The sequence below is a fragment of the Periplaneta americana genome, chromosome 15 (assembly GCF_040183065.1).
Source record: "Periplaneta americana isolate PAMFEO1 chromosome 15, P.americana_PAMFEO1_priV1, whole genome shotgun sequence".
Lineage (NCBI taxonomy): Eukaryota > Metazoa > Arthropoda > Insecta > Blattodea > Blattidae > Periplaneta > Periplaneta americana.
In genome coordinates this window covers 135278212-135297514 of record NC_091131.1, presented here as the reverse complement: position 1 = coordinate 135297514, position 19303 = coordinate 135278212, and the positions used below count along the sequence as shown (strand labels likewise).

At 35.0% G+C, this 19303-nt stretch overlaps 1 protein-coding gene and 1 long non-coding RNA gene across 3 annotated transcripts in view; one reads left to right on the top strand and one right to left on the bottom strand.

Annotated features, from left to right (window-relative positions):
• Positions 1-5414: 5414 nt before the first annotated feature.
• LOC138715365 (tubulin polyglutamylase complex subunit 2-like) overlaps positions 5415-19303 on the top strand; it is a 117106-nt gene continuing 103217 nt past the window's right edge. The window contains exons 1-2 of the mRNA XM_069848208.1: positions 5415-5689; positions 8098-8367. The gene's annotated coding sequence lies outside the window, so the exon portion shown is untranslated. The remainder of the gene's footprint in view (positions 5690-8097; positions 8368-19303) is intronic.
• The window catches only part of LOC138715366 (uncharacterized), a 70212-nt gene continuing 58778 nt past the window's right edge, over positions 7870-19303 (bottom strand). For both annotated transcript variants that reach the window (XR_011336262.1, XR_011336263.1), the window contains exon 5: positions 7870-8016. This is a non-coding gene — a long non-coding RNA (uncharacterized lncRNA). The remainder of the gene's footprint in view (positions 8017-19303) is intronic.

The following is a 19303-nucleotide window of genomic DNA, read 5'->3' as shown; positions in this document are numbered from 1 at the left end:
CGTTAAAAAAATAAAAGACATTTTGTTTACTGCTGGTAGGCTACGTATCATAAATTGAGTCTTTAGATTTATTACACCATATTTTTCTTAATGATTTAATAACTAAGCTAGCAATGAACACAATCACATTTTGACAATATTGTGTCATTGAGAATGATGTAAGAATGAGGGAATTGCAATCAATGTCTGCAGTAGAAGAGTCATATCGCCTCTGATTCTCAAAACACTGAGGATTATTATTACAGTACGTTAGGTGTTTGGAAAATACCATTGGGCATAATTATAGACATTTTTAGCGGACATCCCTCTCTTTGTAACTTAATTTAAATAAATTATTTACGTATTTTTAACGTATATAAAATAACATAAGTAAAAATATTCCATGTATTCGGTCATAGGAAATAGAAATAAACTAATAAGTCTATTTATGAGCAATATAAGGCGTTTGTATTTAAAACAATGCTTAGTTACAATATTCAGATTTACTTTTGTTATTTTATATCATACGTTAGAAAATACGTAAATAAGTTTAGCTATATTACAGTGAAGGAGGAAATCCACTAATAAAACGCCTGTATGCTCAATTGTATTTTCTAAACTCCGAATGCTTTATAGAAACAATCATTCATGCTCCCCAAACATGGCGTCGCGCGAACCTGCGCGAGAGGTTTCAAATTTGTACACGACACCAGCGCCAATTGTGTGTCTAGATATATAACTTACAACGTCTTTGGGCTAAGCCCGGTTCAGACGGTGCGTGTTTCTGTGATGGATTCCAAGGTGGCTTCGCGGATGGGTCGCCTGCGTGGTCACTCACCGGAAGTAATGCGCTCTGGTGGCTCCGTGGATGGCTAGCTTGCTGGATTTCGAGGTTAGGTTCCTTGCTATTTTTCCTGCGTGCTTCTGTGCTGGTTCAGTGTTACCAAAATAGTTGTTTTCCAACAAAATCTTTTTTTTATGTATTTCTTAGTTTCTAAAGCCTGGTTCAGACGGTGCCTATTTCTGTGATGGATTCCAAGGTGGCTAGCAGGCTGGGTGCCGTGGTGGCTACGGTGCTGGGTTCCGTGGTGGCTGCGGTGATGGTTTTCGTTCATAGGGAGCGAGCTGCCTTGCATGCTGGATCCAAAGAGTTTGAAGTATTACAAACTCTTTGGCTAGTTTGGAAGTTGGAGATGCTGGCGCGGTACGATTTGTAAACATCAAATATGGAAGCTGTATGTGAATCTGTACGAAGAAGACGTTTAGCAGCCTTTGCTGTTTTGCTAGCTTTGAACGCTGAGGAGACGGATCAAATTAAAAAGAGTAGAATGTGGAGCCGAAAATGGTTACTGCGTAGAAATACGGGCCAAGATGTCTTAACAATGCTGTTTGTATAGCACATAAACATGTTTCTTCTCTGTACGCCTCAATTAAAGTTCTAACTTGGTTTTGGTCCAACCGTGGGAATTCATAATCAAAATTTTCGACTTGCTCTCTTAAGGGGAGAGGATGGTATTTTTCAAAACTCTTTTTCCTATTTGGTGTAAATTATTAATTTTTTGTATGTAGAGAGCTCATAGCTGTGGCAACTCAACCAATTAAAAATATTTTGAAAAAAATATATATACCCAATGCAGGATTGTACTAAAACCGATATATCTAAACCGTTTTCAAAGATAGATTCAAACAGTTTTTGCAATGTATTTGCAAAAGTATGTTCTACAAACTGTCTGTAACAGAATTTTGATATTAGTCCCTACGTTGGTAAAAGAAACAATTAAAATTTAATAACAATTTTCTGATTTCCTTTCTTGCAAACAAACGCACGTATTTTTTAAATGAAATTAATTAACAAAATTCTGTTACAGAGAAAAGTTTCCTAATAGTCTAAAGAATGTGTGTTCTAAATATCATGCATGTATCTTTAATAGTTCAGAAATTATATTCATTTTGTCTGGCAATGTAGCAAAAAAAAATGAAGTTACTGGAAACCAATAAACGCGGGCGTGTGATTTAAAAATCCATAGCGCAGGAAGTTTAAAAATGACGTCTCAACATCCGATAAGGGCACAAATACCCACAAAATGTTATGCAATGTATTCCACACATATAAAAGGGTATTTTAAAGAAAAAAAAAACAATTTTTTGAAAATTTAATTTACCGGAAACAACAATAAAAGTGGGCGAATGATTTAAAAATCCATAATGCAGGAAGTTTAAAAATGACGATGCACACATATCACAGGGTATTTTAAAGAATTTTTTTTAATTTAGTAATTTTTCATAAAAAATACCATCCTCTCCCCTTAAAATAGTAGCTTCTGCAACCTTCCCGAGGTTGATTCACACTGTTGTTTTCTCGCTCCCAAGGTCCCAGAACAGTCTAGTGCCCGTGTGCACCATTCTCGATTAAAATTTGGCCATGGTTAAGTCGGCACTTGACCATCTTCAACGCCAATTTGCGGAGTATCAATCTCGATCAAAGTTAAACAAGCGAGTTGATGATGATCAAATTTGATCACGGGTGTGGGACCGAGTATCTTGAATTGAACATGGTCAAGTCGAGAAAACCAAAATGGCGGCACGATTTGACGTACTTGATGGAATTGAAGATGAAATGATGTATCTTCAACACGTAAATCACTGCGGAAATAACAGAATTAGTGTTATTGTAGAAAGAGTAAGTTTGTAGATGAATAATAAAAATGTTCTTTTTTCTCAAAAGAGACTAATGTTTTATATATGTTTCTGCTTTGGAAGATCGAGACTTTACTTGAGGACAAAACATTATTTAGGCCTAATTGTCCAATTTTGTTAACATAATAACAAAGTAGTTATTCTATGCCGGTAATAATATAGCAAAACTAAATGACCATTTTGTAGCATGCGAGATTATCACTTATTAGCTATAGATTTGCCGCTTGAAACTATTAGGACCTACATGATGTTTTGGACAATTAGGCTATTTACGCTTGAATTAAGAGAAATTACACGGATACCTTCCTTTCCTTCTTACTCCAAAATTCCAACCTAGTGAACACAAAATAAATGGATAAATTTGAGAACAAGGATACTTTCCTTTCCCTCTTACTCCAAAATTCCAACCTTGTTCACACAAAATAAATTGGCGCTAAAAACTTACTTTTCGTATGCATGATGATGCGTATTCGACATACACAGACGAATTGCTTTTTTTAATTTAATTTTAAAATAATTATTGTTAGCGAGGTATCCGTATACTGAAAATTTTCCAAATAAATTATTGGCACTGAAATGTGTCTTTTCGTAAGTAAGATGATGAGCATTCGACAAACATATACAAATCTGCTCTTTTTAGTAGCCTATTTCAAGATAATTGTCAGTGAGGTATCCGTATACTGAAATTTTCCCAAATAAATTATTGGCACTGAAATGTGTCTTTTCATAAGCAAGATGATGAGCATTCGACAAGCACATACAAATCTGCTCTTTTTAGTAGCCCATTTCAAGATAATTGTCAGTGAGGTATCCGTAAACTGAAATTTTCCCAATTATTATCATTAATATGAAATAACCACTGTATAAATTACGGTACAAATTATGTGAAATTATGTAAACACGTATAACTCATGTGAATTGTGAGGTTAAATCCAACCATGTAGCCTGCTTTTCTCTTAGAGAACTTCCGTCAGTACTTTTATTCGGTAATATGGATGCATAATTGCTGACGAGTTCTAAAGGAATTCCTACTTCGAACTGTGAGAAGTTCGGTGCTCTTTTCTTTTTTTCTTCCATGATTATTGAAAATTGTTATTTGAAAATTGCGAGGATTTTTGAAAGCAATCCGACAAACAAAAACGAAGCGATAATTGACAGAGTGCGTTCGTTCGCTGTTTTATACGCGGTAACCTAGCGCTCAGATGATTCTTCTCAAGCGAGCGTACCGTCAGCTGACGGTACTGAATTGATCGAGGGAAAATGCCGATGCACCGCATCTGTAACTTGATCATTGTCAAGAATTAACCATGTTTCCGTGATTGCTGATAACCGGGCTAGATGATCGAGAATGGTGCACACGGCCATAGATAACATTCATGATAAATAAGAAACTAACCATAAGTGGAAAACAACTAAAATTCTACATTAACAATAGTAAATGTTGCAACAAAGCAATTAAACAAGAAGTTTAAAACAACTAAAGTTCTATATTTGATTATTCTATCCTTAGAAACTAAGAAATGCATAAAAAAAAGATTTAGTTGGAGAACAACTATTTTGGTTACACTGAACCAGCACAGAAGCACGCAGGAAAAATAGCAAGGAACCTATCCTCGAAATCCAGCAAGCTAGCCATCCACGGAGCCACGAGAGTGCATTACTTCCGGTGAGTGACCACGCAGGCGACCCATCCGCGCAACCACCTTGGAATCCATCACAGAAACACACACCGTCTGAACAGGGCTTAAGTTATCATAAATGAAAGTAATTAGTTCATTATCTACGCTTTATGATTAAAAATATCAATTTATTTACAAAAACTATGCCTACATGATTAAACTAAAAGTTTACGAATGTAGCATACCATTATTTGTACAACAATGGATGAGGCAGGAAATGGACATGGTTGTACGAAATCGAGTTATCATAAAACATTGATATTTTATACTTGCACAATGAAAAATTGTGATAATACCATATTAATCTCTGGTTTATGATTAACTAATGTTGTTGCCCGCAATATAAAAACAATATAACATCTTTACAGAAAAAAAACTTAAAAATATCCTCTCCTTTCGCCGGAATCATCAAAGAACGCCAAATAAATAGCTAGCCGCTGGCGGTAAAATTCTGTAGCTGACCATAGTCCTGAAAACACCAGATTTAGCTACAAAACCGCTGACTTGGCAACACTGCTTCCGATTAAATCCTGAGCAGCGTCGCCAACGCAGAAGAATGAAAAGCCGCTAAAATTCCCTCGTAAAAAACAGCAGAATCCGAATAAAAACCTCCAGCATGGATAAATAAATATTTATCCATTTATCCATGCATGCAGATTTTAAAATGTACCGTAAATATTACTCGACGAAGGCCAGTGGAGTCCTGCAGCCCGGAACCGTGGCGCTACTGCTCCTGCGTTCGTAATACCCTATGAGCTTCTGCGCACACCGACGCGGGAGCGGTAGCGAATGCGAAACCAGGGGGATGCAGCTTGTATTGAGTTATTTACAACCAGAGTCCGTGGATATCTACGGACTGTGTTTACAACTGCAGTTTACAACCAGAGTCCGTGGATATCCAGAGTACCGCAATCGTTTTTTTTCTTATTAAAACAGATACAGAACAAAGACTTCATAAAATTATTTTAGAGGTAACTTAACCCCAGATATAGATGTCATTCTGCAAAACCGTTCTTGACGTGCAATATCTCCTGGTTCTATAGGCGTTTGAACATCCATGATCAAGATAGTTTGTTGAAGCCGTACCCTTTCTTAATCTTGCATATAAAAACAGAATACCAATAACTAAGGCTAAGCTTGAGGACATTTCCAAGGCTATACAGTATGTTCCAGACGAATATAAGGCTTTCTATGAAGAGTTTAGGGAATGATCTGTGTCCGCAGGAACATAAATCAATGGAGAATGACCCAGGAGTTGATGTGGAACCAGGAGGGACAGTAAACTAGGAAGAAGAGCTAGAAGAAATCATATAAACATTATTATTAATAAATATGTAAGTTAGTTGAGTTTGAAACCCAAATTATAATTGTTTTAAGTTTTTTTCTTTAAGTTTTTGTTAAAAGGGTATAATTTAGTAGATTTTGGAATATCATTACTCTTAATATGGTAGATTTAATGAAAGATCATTTGTTGAAGTCCATGTCTCTTAAACAGTTCTATGTAGCCCACCTGAGATCTAATAAGTCTGTCTCTTGGTTTAGATGTGAATATGTTTTTTGTGTTTTCCCACAAATGTGGTTTCATGGAAATATGCCCTTTTAATATCGGCACGTTCACATAATTTGAACTGGTAATGGAAATTTCGGGAAAATGACTGAACGGATTTTAATGAATAACTCCTCATTTTGAAGTTTGGAACACAAAGATTTGCAGAAAAATAGTAGTTTTCAGTGAAATGTCAATTTTCCTACATAATTTTCCTATTTTCCAAAATCCATCTGTCGTCAGTTTTGACACACACACTACAATAAGCAATATTATACGAAGGCCATGACCTACAGGATTGCCAACATATTTAGAGCAAATTCTGTGACATCATAATGACAATAATGTGTCGATCTTCATTTGTGTTATTTTTATAATGTCTCTGTGATCCGTTATTAAAATTTTTCAAGACTTGCTACAAATAATTTACAGATCTGATTTTGTGGTGTGTAATTTTCTGAGTACAGCTGTGTTTTGGATATTAAAAACTACGAAACTTGAGGTGGTTTGATGACATTATCACCAATGAAAGTGAAATATTATTATAGTTAATGCCATGATGTGAGTATTTGTCACTAATATATATATATTAATGATATAGCCTACTGATGATATGAAGCTCAAACTTTTGGAGTTATATAAGTAGACGTAGAGAATATCTTAAATTAGATCTCCATTTCTATAATTTACTGAGTGACGGCTGTATAATAGTATACGTTGCTGAAAACTAAAAAACTTAGGTACATAAATTTGAATTTTAAATTCATCTTTGTAGATTATCCAATAAGTCATATTATGATGAAAGAGTAATATGGTTTCAATGTTTCCGTCTTGACTTATTTATAATGTCAACCCAAAAAAAATATTTTTGCTAATACATTTTAATTATTTTTGTGAACGTTTTCGCCCTCTGTGGGTATCTTCAGACAATATAGATATCTGTATATAGTGTATATCAAAATTACATAATACATGTGATCAATTATACAAACAATAACTTGAAGTTTTAAAAGGCTATTAAAACACTTTTAAAAATCTAACTAAAAGTACAGCAACAAGATTAATCAATAAGTTGTATAATAAATATGCATATTAATTAATATCATACTCTGATCGTCCTGACAGATAGAGATCGCAAACGGGCTATTATGTAGGATCGATAAGCTGTATTATTACTATTATGTGTGTGAAGACTTATAGGTGGACACTTATTTGACAATAGGACCCATAAATATTTTAACAGAGAATAACATGAAAATATTTGCAAATTAATGAAGGTCATAGATAACAAGTATGATTCTGAATTGGTGTTTAGGCGTGAATAGAAAATGTTATGTTGTGAAATTTAATGTCTATGAAAGAAAATAGTTCGTGGAAAGAATAATAGAAATAAATTATAGAAAACATCAATTATAATAATTATAATAAAATAATAGGGCATACATTTAACTTAATTACTGCTGTTGTTAGGAATATAAATAATGAGAAATAATTGTGTTATAATTCAATTTATCCAAATTTAATTGTGTATTGATTTTAACTTTCAGTTTATTTTGTTTATAATATATTAATATGTAATATGTATTCCTGTAGCTACACTAGTATTTTCTATGAAATTTGTCACTTAGGCTCTTCTTTTATGTTGTAATTTCTTGCTTAATCCCTATTAAAACAATATACCATGATTTTAATGTGTTTTTCCAAATACGCGTTTGTTTTCTGAGCAGTTAATGAGGATTATTTTAGTATCACAGAATTAGGAAAACACTATCACGGATCCCTATCACGGATTTAGGAGCCACTGTATAACAATGAAGAATCATATATTATATAACAAACTTGTGAAACTGTTGACACTGAATGTTGTAAAAAGTGTAGCTATGACGTTATTTGAAAATTTTTAATACAATTTTGGCATAAATATAGACTTTATTAAATATGTCACGGAATTAGGCAACTTTACCCTACTTGTTGCATTACAGTGCTGAATGGCGGTACCAATGCGCTGACGTAGATATTGACTGCTTTGAGGGTCCCCAGAAAGCTGCTCTAAACGTCTGCCTATGGTGGAGATGAGAGCTTTGGCTTTACTACACCATGATCCAAACGTTTTAACTGCAAAAGGAATAAAAATATAATTATCTGTAAGATGTTTATATTTATGATGTTTACTGACAGCAACACTTTCTGCTGCAGATTCTGGTGTCTTAAGAGGTTGAAGACAGATGAGAAGGGGCCAGTGTATCCACAGTCGTCATCTACTGCCATGATTGTTTCAAGAGTGGAATCAACGTCGACCCTAGTTGCCTGGTTGTTCCAGCGTGGCTCTTCCTCTTTGGGGTGCCTGTTACCTGAAGGTCTCCGGTATCTCCAGCTGTTAGCAACTCACATAGAAGCTCACTGACCAGTTGCTGGTGACGAGGTCCGAGGATTGACGGCCAACTAGTCAAGAGATCCTTTATCTGGGTGAGTGTATTACTAGTCTCGAGAGACGTTGTTAGAGGCATCCAACAAGGAAAACTCAGTGTGCAGAAACCAGCAGGCGTGACTGTCTCACGCAGATGACGTATGCTCCCGTTCCAGCATGCTCTCACGCCTACTGAAGGGGGGTAAGAGGGGTATAGTGTGTGCGCCACGAGGAGTTCGAGGTGAGGTTTGCTTGTTGGATACCTATAACCCTTGTTATAATTTCTTAAAATATTGGTGAAAGTTAGTACTCCGAGTGAAAGCCCTTTAGACCATGGCACAAGCAGATCAAGATCAACGAATTCAATTCTAGAAGACCAACTGAACACTTTTCTAAGACAACAAAGAATAAGTGCTGAATTATCCATTACAGCTGCTGCTAAATTGTTTGAAAAATGTTTTTTTCAGGCAAACCATCTACGCTAAATGAATTTATTGATAATGATAAGTCAGCTAGGTCATTAATAAACGCAAATCAGGAGAATATATTAATCAAATATATTTTATCAAAGTTTACAGGTAATCCTAGGAGAACTTTAAACATCCATCCAACATACGAAACAAAATGGGAGGATACAAAGGAAAAACTAGAGGCATATTTTGCTGTACAACGAACATTTTTATGTACTATACGACACAATTTTGTCAGGTAAATCAGAAACCCAACGAAAGTATTACTCTGTGGAGGGGCAAGAGTCGAACAGTTGATTCAGTCTACTTTAGACAGTACTAATCGCTTCAATTGGACAAAAGGTAATAATTAAATTAGGAAAAAATGTTTTTGTAAATGGAATTTTCTTTGATTCTGTGAGAGAAGCAGTGAAAGCAGTTGCGGATGAGAAATCGTTAAAAGAAGTGATAGACAGAGGGATAATAGAAGATTGTGACAGAAGGTCTCGCGTAAGATGTACCTATGACATAGCTCTGGGAGGCAAGGTCTTGTTACGAAAGGAGAATAGGAAAAAGTTGGACCCTCTGTGGGAAGGTTATTCGGGTTAATAAAGTTAACCTCGAATTGTGCAGAATTGGGAGTACGGGAAAAAAAGAGATTCATTGTACACATCAATAAAGTAAAGGAATACAAAGAATAATTGTGTTTCTTTTTTTTTTCAGAATCATACCAAGATGATTTTATGTAAGTGGTTATCACTACTCATTGGTATGGCTACTGTTAAGGTTGAATGCTTTTCAGCAACTCAAAATGAAGAAATCAAAGGACAGGCAGGCATATATATTTTGATTTTGTAGCAAACGTGTGGTTCACTCCGCATCTCTGGGATGTCATTACTTATGTAGACATAGGACTGGTACAACACCTGTATGATACGCTCAAACAAGGGATTGCAACTATACAGAATGAATGTAAAAATTTGTTAGTATACACATGGTATCACAAAACGGTTTGTGAGCAAGGATTAGCTGACATCCTGGCTAAAAGAACTAGTGTACAAAGGCTAAGAGAAACTCTTGGAGAAATTATTGGACCAATGGTCAATAGTAATAACAACAACATGTTTTGCAGGCGAAATTTCTAAAATTCTATTCGGCACTGCAACTGAAGCTGAGATAGAAATGTATAAGGAAAGAATGGATAAAATTCAGCAAGAACAACTTAACTTCTTGCATATTAGTTCAGAACAGAAGTCAAGTTTGATAACAGTCAATGAAACAACTACGGAATTACTGTTAAATCAAAAAGCAATAAAAGAAAGTTTCAATACTTTCCTTTCACATTACCAAAACAGTGGGAAGGTAAGACCCTTGCAGACAATGAGATTACAGCAATTAATCTAAAGATTCAACATGTTGAGTCAGGATACCAAGACTGTTATGAATATTACGATTCGTTGATCACAATGACAACAAATGCGCGACTTGCAATAATTCAACCTTAGGTTATAACTTACGAGAAAATTAAGAAAGTGTTACGTGAAACAATTCCTATCGATTTTCCATCACACCAAGTGGACCAGGTGATGACGGCAACTATTTATAAAACATCACTTACGGTGGTATACATTGTGAGAGTACCTTTACTGTCACGCGAAAAATTAAATTTATATGAAATTTTTCCTTTTCTGGTAGTTATGAATAATAATAGAACCGCAAAATTTATACAACCCCAATACCTTTACATACCAACCAATACATTGAGAACAAAAACGGCATTTTTATCTCAACAGCATGTTAGAGAATGCAAAAAGATAATTGAGGAACTCAGAGGCAAAGTGATACAAGTGGCGTTTAATAAGTTTTGAGACAAATGACTATGAAGTTGAAAGAAAATTTAAAAATCTTTTACAGGAATATGTTGCTGTAAATTTTCAGTTGTAACCTATAAGTTGAATATGGCAAATGCCTGTTATTATTCTGTTGAGAAGCTTTTGTCATCTAGTCTGCTGTCAAAAAATCTGAAAGTTAGAATTTATAAAACAGTTATATTACCGGTTGTTCTGTATGGCTGTGAAACTTGGACTCTCACTTTGAGAGAGGAACAGAGATTGAGGATTTTTGAGAATAAGGTTTTTAGGAAAATATTTGGGGCTAAAAGGGATGAAGTTACAGGAGAATGGAGAAAGTTACACAACGCAGAACTGCACGCATTGTATTCTTCACCTGACATAATTAGGAAAATTAAATCCAGACGTTTGAGATGGGTAGGGCATGTAGCACGTATGGGCGAATCCAGAAATGCATATAGAGTGTTAGTTGGGAGGCCAGAGGGGAAAAGACCTTTGGGGAGGCCGAGACGTAGATGGGAAGATAATATTAAAATGGATTTGAGGGAGGTGGGATATGATGGTAGGGAATGGATTAATCTTGCTCAGGATAGGGACCAACGCTTTCAACGTAGATCCGTTTGTTTGTTTATTCTCAATAATTGGTTTATACTGCGAAATTATTTCAACAGAAGGCTTCTCTCATACGAAAATAAATTAGTCCCACGATTTCTCATTGTTCCAGTGTTTTCCATTTCACAACAGAAATACCAATACACCGCTCCACGCCACTGTGATACAGACGACAGAAAGAAGCAGAAATAAAACCTGAGAGAATAGAAAGACTTCTATCCTCCCTGTCTACTATAACGTAAAATAATTAGAGAAGAAACATTTGTAATAGAACAAAAATGAACACAACAGTAGTTATTGAATTGAAGCGTGAATATGTGGTGTGTAATGCAACCAATACAGTAATAAAATATGATTCGTTTCTGATCGGTGTTAGAGATGCAGCTATTGAAAGCCACGTATTGTCCTTCATTTTCTCATCTTTATACGAGGCGTGCCGCTTATCGTAAATGTGAGGATTTCAATATTAGAATCTCATCAAATAAAACTTGTTCCATGATGCACAGCACAGAACAAAATAATGCATAGGTTATGTCACGGTCTTCTTGCTATAAAATATACGACGACAAAATAGCTTTTAGATGGCAATAGAATGAATCTAGGGGGCTGTGATCAGAAACGTGAATGCCAAAGTTGAAACTTGGCCAACTCTCCGTTCCCGATCTCGGGCTCCTGCAAGCATTTTGTTAATTGTGAATGCTCACATTTAAATGTATACATTTTAACAATTTTACCGTTTTCATTTTTGTTCCGATTCCCGTTTCCAGTTTATTGTGAACCAGCCTTTACTCTCGATTAAGGTAGTTATACGGGTGTAAAGTGAGTGGTGAAACCACTGCCATCGTGATCTAGACCAGGCCGTAATGCAGGATGTGTGACGTCACTCGATGGGTCGGGCTTTTCGATTTGAGTGTACGGAGCTGAGTTAAATATATTACTTTAATGCGTGTCGGTGCTCAATTTTATTTAGTGTAATGTGTGTATAAGATATGTTCACTTCTTACTGCATAATATGTTGCAGAAATAATTACAAAACTGTGTTATTTTAATGTGAACGGAGTTTTAAATGTTAACATAACCTGTTTGCATCAACATTTTAAGTTTGGAATGGAAGCTATTTTGAGATTTAATAAAGGAGAATTATTTATATTGTGATTTTAATTTAGCACATCTATCTTCCTTACTTGTAGGTAGAAAATTTACCACAGTCCCTCCTATGAAATTAGTATAGGTAGGTACGTACGGTTGTGGGTTACTTCATCTGGCAGGTTAGATAAATAGAATTAAATACGACCCAGTATAGTAGGGAACAAATAAATAAAACAATTAAATTGTTATTCAAAGTATTGTGTGCATAAGTTCCATTTATTTGTTGTATAAAGTGGCAGGATTATAAAACTGTGTTATTTTTATGTGAAGAGAATTCAGCATGTTAACATAACCTATTTGCGTCAACATTTTAAGTTGAGAACGAAAGCTATTTTGAGATTTAATAAAGAAGAATATATTTAGGATAAACTTCAGAACACGGTTATCTTCCTTACTTAAAGGTAGAAAATTCACCACACTTCCTCCTATGAAATGTACATACGGTTATATTACTTACTAGCGCTGAGGTATAGTTCCAATAATTTCTGAACTGAAAACAGTTGAATTTATTTTTTGTGGAGATGCATTTAATCCTCTAAGCAAGGCGTAATAAAAGCCTGAACTAACCGAACTAATTAGTATATGCAAGGTGTATGAATACGAAGGGAACTACCTCAGCGCTAGTTTAGGCCTGGTAACATATTAAACTAATCAGACTGGAGTACCGTATGAAACGAATAAATACAATTGAAGTGTAGACAAATTGCATTTACAAGTTATACGTAGCGTTATGCTTAATTATGATGCATAATTGCGGATATAGAAATAAGGCGGTGAATGTAGAGTATCCAACGCCCAATGAACGAATATTTCACTTTTATAACTGCCAATGTTGCGCTATAATCGTATATGCAAGGTAGGCTATAACAAAAACCTAAACTAACCAAACCTAACCTGTGAAAGAAGCAACAAGTTATACTAAATATGTGTAAAATTGGCCTGTGTCTCTATAGTGGGCGGGACATAAGTAACATTGACCCAATACTAGATACTGTAACAGTAGTGAAAACTATTAGGTATAATTTTTCACAATATACCGTAAGTTGGGGTAATTCTGATATAGTATTATAATACCGATCATTTTGCTTTTTCATTAAAAGATTGTAGCTCTTGTATTATATCGTGAGGTATGTCGGACAATACGTTATCTACGAAGCTAATAATGTGGCTGATATGAACCAGCTGCGTGATTGTTTGCAGCTGTATTAATTAAGTTTCATTTTCCATTGTTGATGCCAAGTCGTTTTCTGCTTGCTATAATATCCTTGTGTAACTTCAGTTCTACTGCTTCACTGGAAGGGTTTGTGACGTAGATGAGAGTTAAAATGTGTTGTATAATTAGTTACTTATATTATTCGTAAGTTGGATAATTATTAGACCATACCTACTTGAAATTAAAACACTTAATATGGGAAATCGAAAAGTTCCAGGGTAACACCGATCATGGGTGGACCTATACAGAAAAAATCGGGACCATCATGGAGATGTGGTAGATACAATCCAGTTCACTTGGATAATGCTGTTCGGGCAGTAAGGAATGGAAAATTGTCCATTCGGAGATTTGCCTTGAAGGAAGTGGATGTAAGAGATGTTGTTCAGGACCACTTCAGCTGGAAATGAAAAGAGGAGAAAAGATTTACGAATAATCGTCCTGGAAATGAGTGGTTTCTTGGATTCCTAACTAGGAATAAGGAGCTCTCAAGCAGAATGAGTGAAAACAGAAGCGATCCAAAGCATTCATAACGAGAAACACAATGAATCAATTCTTTCCTAATTTAGAAGAGGCCTTGAATGGAGTTCAGCCTTCAAATTTGATAAACTACGAACAAACTAATTTTTTCGATGACCTTGGGCAGAGTAAGATCATAGTTAAACGAGGTTCGAAACATCCAGTAAAAATTTTGGACAGGTCTAAAACAAGTATTAGTGTTATGGTGGCGGCAGCTGCAGGTGGCCCTGTACCTCACCGTGTACAGAAGCACACGTCCCTATGATACCTGGACAGAAGGTGGAATTAATGGTGCAGAATATGGTCGCAATAAAAGCGGCTGGTTTGACCTAGGAACTTCTGAGAAATGGTTTTGTAAGATGCTTCTCCCCTATGCAAAGAAATTACAAGGACCTAAAGTAACAATCGGCGTTAATTTATCTAGTTATCTGTCCATAAATATAATAAAGCTATGTGAAGAAAACAATATAAGATACGGTATGTGTTCTTGCCACCTAATACAATTCACTTATATCAGCCACTTGATGTGGCATTCTCTCATCCACTGAAGGCAGCATGGAGCAGTGGAAGAAAACAAATATGGGAGTAATACCAAAATCGGATTTACATGAATTCTGTAATTTGTATTCTTAAAAAATGATGAAATATAGCATGGTACATTGTTCTTTGTAAGCTCTAAGTTTAAAATGATTTTTAAACATTTTTTAAACTTAAAATACTGATCGGTATAACACCTTCATACTCTAATAGTGATCATAAGGAAAATTTAATAGGTGATCGGTATTACCCCATTCTATCAGTTAACACTGATCATTGATTTTTCTTTAAATCCTTTTCAAAATATAAATTATTGATCGATAAAACCCCTTCAACAGTTAGACAGCGATCATGAGGGAAATTAAACAGGTGATCGGTATTACCCCATCGTATGAGGTAACACCGATCACTGATTTTTTTAAAAATAAAATGATAATTAAAATTAGTCAAATTATGAAAAATGTATCTACAGGTACTTAAAGATTGGGAGATAATTAATTGCTTTATTAAGCACATATTAAAGAAAATGCTAATGAACTATGTACGAAAATGTATTAAAAGTGATCGGTATTAGCCCATATTACGGTACTATATGTATCTCACTTTTAGTTCAAATTGTGTATATTATCAAACGTCGTATTATTTATAATGTAGATTATTTACACATAAGAAGGGCGCAATAATTTAAATTTAATAAAACAAATACGGTAAACTAACAATAATGGATTAGACAAGAGTAACATCAGTAACGCTGCACTTAGGCCTAATCATAATTTACTTTACATCCCAGACAATGTTTCACTTTCACGTGTATATTATTACACATATTTACTGTTTATAATACCAAAAATTCACTTAACCACAACAGGCGCAATGTTTAATCGCAATAAAGACAGGTTTTACACATACGAACTTTGCCTGCAACAACATAATTTTTACACCAAAAATAATATTATACCTTACGTTGCAAGTGATTTGTGTCTCAAGTGTCTCACAATCAAAGTTTAAAATTTTACTGACGCAATTACACTGCATTTCAGAGAAATATATGTTATTTTTCATGTACTGCAACTAATTGATATGGTTGAAAGACCGCCCTTCGCGATCGGCTGTTAAGCGAGTCACGTGGTCTGCCTTACGGCCTGTATTACATCACGATGGCAGTGGGTGAAACGCTACGAGGTCTTACTCGAGATTAAATCGAACTTTAATCGAGACTAAAGTGTTGGTGAAACCGCTTGGGGGGGACCATGGAGGGGATATTGATTTGTTATAGCTTATGTTAGCCTCTCTGTCACAATAATACATTGTGCCATATTGGTGTTCTGTGAATGTGCTGCGTTGTTGAGTGTTAGTTTAATCAAAAGTGCATGCGTGCATATATTACATATTAATTTTGTATAAAATAGTTCATACTGAGAGAACATTGAGATCATTCTTTTTATCCTCTCAGGTGAAACCGGCCCTGAGTCAAACAACGGAAACAAGCGAGAATCGCAATTGTCAGAGTTCAGAAAACAGAACTGAGCCTACACTTGGTTATAGGTTATGGTTGAACTCTAGAATCTCTGATCCTAACAGAGAGTTAAACAGAATGTTAAAATGTGAAATGTAAAGTTGAAGAAAAGCAATATTTTTAACAGCAATTCAGACTTTTAGCTTACAGTTAATTAACACTATGTTAGTGCATTTTAACAAAGATTGAAGAAACCGGGCCTAAGTCTCTAGTTAGAGAGCCTTATCACTTCCTTGGCATTGAACATCCCAGCGTGCTAACATGTGTTCCGTAATTTATGTTTTATGAAACTGACAGGAATTTTATGGTAATTATCAACGACATTCATGGAACAAGCAAGCTTGGGTAGCTGGTCTGCCCTTTCATTCCCTAATATACCCGAGTGCCCTCGAACCCAGTTTAAACAAATATGTTTGCTGGAGTTAGCAATATTACGTCTGACATTTACGCCAATCATATGCATATTATATTTGTCCCTAATACAGTTCAAAGTTGCCTTATTCTTAATAATAATAGAACGACAACAAGCACTACATCCCTTCCTGTAATCTGAACACGTCTCTCTCTAGTTACATTGTTTCAACATCCACGGTCCACACTTTCTACAACTGCTACAGCAACAGTAACAAAAGAGCAACATTACTCCGATTACTGAACTAATATAGAACCAAGAAGAATAGTGACGCCAAAAACTTTCATATTGAATTTTGGATTGTTCTTTTGATATTTGTTTTTGAAGATCATCAATTCTTACTCCCATGTATTTAAAATCATGAGTCATAGATAGAATATTTGGAAATGGCAATTGCATCTTAGTTTTTGTCGTTATTTCTTCTTGTTTCTGTGAAATACAACAGTCAATATGCATGGGAGCTATAGGGATGATATCAGTAGTAATTTGATTAATTTTAGTATGCTGTAGTGCAGTGGTTCCCAACCTTTTTTGACTAACGACACACTTTACTGAACGCCCACGATATCGCGACACACTTATTTGATTTTATTAATAGTAATAATAATGATAACTAGTACATTTATTCTGGAGGAAAAGGTGGTGTAACTCTGTGCAGAATATTGTAGAGCGGACGGGGAGATGCTTACTGTTCACTACATGGGAATTTTGTCATTTTTAACCTCCCTTTCGTCCAACTAAGACTTTCAAGGTCTAATCGGAATTCAAAGAAAAATTATATTAAGAACATAGTTATTCACACATATTTCGGTTCCATGATTAAAACTGCAACAAAAATGTGCCGCAACGCCGTTCCAGCGTGTTCCGCCAGAAAAAAAGCATTGATATCAACTTCTATGTAGTGTTGTAGATAGGTCGATGTTAACATGCAATCGAAAATTCTAAAAGAACAAGCAGCAACTTGAGTGGCATTAGAAAAAAAAAACAAAGATATGTGTCAAAAATCCCAATCTATCTATGCTGGATATCCGATAAAAGATGTCCTATCAAAGATTATTGTTCTTGAAAACTCGCCTATTTAAATTAATGTGAAATCTGCAGTTGGTGGGTTGCACAGAGTTTCTTTATACAGTACGTGGCCTTATGGCTGAAAAACTGAACTGAACATTGTTGCAGATGTTCACGTTTCATTGGTAAAGTCTGTCTCAAAATAAAATGTACCATATCAAAGACTTCGTTGCAAATAAAAAAATGCGTTGTAAAGAGACTTTGTGGATGGCATAAAATTTATTTTTAAAATCTAAAATTTTGCGACACACTGGTTGGAAACTCCTGCTGTAGTGGATATAACACATCTACTGAGGTCAACCCTTTACAATTAACGGCTAACACAAGTTTCCCTCTATTGAATAATTTTACTTTTTCCTTTACTTCATTCTCACATACTACAGTTATTTCATCCTTTTAATGATTTATATACAGCCATTCATTACTATGTGTTAACGGTATCTACATGGTATCTATTATATGTAAGTTACATATTGTTCAAATGCTTTACATATTTTGGATATTCAGTAGTAGTAGGATGTGTTAGGTAGATGAGACAATTCTCTTTCACTATATGATTTATTGGTACATTCTCCGTACAAATCATATTAACAATTGAGGCACTCAGAAGGAAAGCAATACAAGTGACATTTTCCTAAAAAAAAAAAAAAAAAGTGAGATAAGTGTATATTCTAAATCTTTTTAGGTTTTGATTTATTAATATTTAATTATTTTATTGGAATTTTTTATTAAATTATTATTTATTTGTAATTATGATAAAATTAGTAATTTTTATTAACCAAATTATATTCTGGTTAATAACAAATATTGTAATTCTATTAACATGAATTGGAGCACGTCCAGTAGAAGACCCTTATATTATTACCGGACAAATCTTAACAGTTTTATACTTCCTATATTCAGAGAAAAAGTAATATAAGTGCAGTTGCAGTCAGTGCTGTTCCATGTTGGCCTAACTCTTGTATTACCATGCTTACAGAGTTCTGACTGAGAGGCAAACTAATACAAGTGCGTTGTTTACATAGTGTTGTTGCGTTTCTCCAGTTTATAACTAATTCATTTGCTATAATGGAGAGAGGTAATATATTACAGCGCTGACTTCTCGAAACATCTTCGTGGAAGGCCTGCACACATTGAACTGGACCAACTATACAGTTGCTAAGTGGAGCAACTGGCAAGAGCTGAAGAAATTCATCCCACCCATAACCACTCTTTCTTTGATGACCTGAAGCATGAAGCTTATAATAAGGACTGCAGGATGTGGACGTGGAAGAGGAAGTTCAATCGCAGTAGGAGGCCTACAAGTGCACTTCATGACAGAAACACAGATGTTGCAGCAGACAGAGATGTGACGTATTCAGATGAGGCTAGTGACGTAATGGACAGCGACTAAGGCTGAATTTCATTGAAAATTTAAAATATCATTAACCCACTTCTTCGGTTATATAGACACATTTTGTGTCGTAATATGATAATAAGAAAGCTCAAATGCTGTTGAGACAGGAATGTTTTAATGTTCTAAGCAATGTTCTTGTTCTTCTTTTAAATAATGTACAAATATTGAAAACCCTTGCACTTGTATTACTTCTCCAGAAAAAATAATTCCGTGGAAAAATACTACAAGTGACTTTAGGGCCCAATTTTACCTGAACTGTTTTAGAATAGATAATTTC